Consider the following 2,045-nt stretch of genomic DNA (forward strand, 5'->3'; position numbering starts at 1 on the left):
ACGGTATGAGATGGTATCTCATTGTGGCTTTGATTTGCATTTCTCTGATAATTAGTGATTTTTAGCATTTTTTCATGTTTGTTGGCTACTTGTATGTCTTCTTTTGAGATGTGTCTGTTCATGTCGGCCTTGTCCAGTTTTCAATTTTTTTTTTGTTTTGTTTTTGTTGTTGTTTTACTTGCTGGGTTGTTTAAGTTCCTTAAAGACTCTTTATAGTAGGCCTTTGTTGGATGGAGAATATTTTCTCCCATTCTGTGAGTTGTTTTTTTACTCTGTTGAAAAATATGAAATGCTTCACGAATTTGCGTATTATCCTTATTCAGGGGCCATGCTGATTTTCTCTGTATCATTCACAATTTTAGTATACATGCTGCCAAAGTGAGCACAGCTATTCCATTCTGAGGGGTAAAGAATCAGAGTAACAAAGGATGAAAGTGCCTTGAAACAGTCCAGGAAGCTGCCTGAGAGGAGAGTGTGGTCCTCCAGCTGTGGTTCATGCACAGCTTCTCCTTCTTCCTGGTTTTTCTGCTTAGTCTGAAAGATGTCAAATGCATTTTATTACAATCAATTCTTCTCTTGACAGTTTTCATAACTGCAATTAAAATGTACTTTTTAGTATTTACATGAACACTTTCCATTTTTCAATCTATCCCAGTCAAGATATTTCCAAATAAAATCAAATTTTATTCATTTTTATTACTTAATTATTTTTATGTTGATAATCTCTGAGAAAATGTGTAGGTATTTTTATATTCCTATATATGTTAAAGTTGACTATAATGTGAGAGAAAGCAACACATATTTATAATTGAAAAATTGAATCATCATATTTACAAATAGGAACAAATTTATAAGACCAAGTCATCCTCCACAGTTAAAAATGTACCTGGAAAGTTTGAAAATCATATAAAAAATCTGTATTAAAAATTTCAAACTTGTTCTTAGTTGGAAAATCTTTTTAAAAAATCTAATTTTGGATAATTCCAATATATTAGAGGAAAATAATCTCTCATTGAAGTAGTGGAATGTAAAACATAAAAGAATTAGACTCTAAAAAACACTTTGTGATAACAATTTGGCTAACTATTTAAAAATGCAAAGTTTCATTAAATGACATTTATATTTATTGTTGACATTAAAAACAACTTTTCTTGCACAGAAATGTAAGTTATTTGAAAAACATTGCATGTATACAAGTTGTGACTAACGTTTTGAGCATTTGTAAGGTATCTAATATTTGACCATTGCCAGATTATTCATTCTTATGTACTTTATTGAAAATAAAGCAACTGTAAGAACTTTATAGGTGTTATAGAGAGTGTAAGGATGGAATAGACATGACATTTATCTTAAGTATTATAGCAAAAAAATGAATAAGTAAGTACAGAGATAATTATGACACAAAGTATAAAAGGTGGAAAAATAAAATATTAGTTTCAGAGGACAAAAGTGATTCTATTTAGATGTTTAATTTTAGCTAGGTCTTTAAATTGATATAGGGAAGTCTATATAAAGATAGAAAGATACTTTGGGCAAATAAGTAGGAAAAAACAAAAGGTTTGGAAGTATGTATCTATGTGGGGATTTGAAAATATTTCACTTAGCAAAAATGGAATTATTGGAGTCAACCTATGAAGACAGCTTGAAATTAAATTATAGAGAGCATTAAATGATAGACTAGGGAATTGTGACTATTTTGTATTTAATAGGAAGTAAATTTAATTGTATCTTTTAAAATGTTTTAATCATACTGTTTTCCTCTGTTGGAAAATGATACACATTCATTGTACAATACTGAAAAAATAAAAATAAACAAAAAAAGGAAAATTGCTCCATATAGATCTCTGTGGTCACTTTGCTTTTCTCATCTTCTTCAGGGCTCTCTTCAAATGTTACCTTATCAAAGAGGATTATCCTGACCACTCTATTTAAAATATAGTAAGCTCCACCTATCCTGTATTTCCAAACTAATAATTTACTTTATTTTTATTTACTTTAGTTATTGTTGATGGACATGCATTTGTGTACTTGTTATTGTCTTTTTG

The 2,045-nt window shown here is 29.3% G+C and overlaps 1 non-coding gene across 1 annotated transcript; it reads right to left on the reverse strand.

The window, feature by feature from the left end:
• Positions 1-278: 278 nt before the first annotated feature.
• On the reverse strand, positions 279-386 carry LOC129037632 (U6 spliceosomal RNA). Its single transcript, XR_008502874.1, has one exon. It is a non-coding gene; the product is annotated as a U6 spliceosomal RNA (small nuclear RNA).
• Positions 387-2,045: the final 1,659 nt, after the last annotated feature.

The sequence above is a fragment of the Pongo pygmaeus genome, chromosome 4 (genome assembly GCF_028885625.2).
Source record: "Pongo pygmaeus isolate AG05252 chromosome 4, NHGRI_mPonPyg2-v2.0_pri, whole genome shotgun sequence".
NCBI classification, from domain to species: domain Eukaryota; kingdom Metazoa; phylum Chordata; class Mammalia; order Primates; family Hominidae; genus Pongo; species Pongo pygmaeus.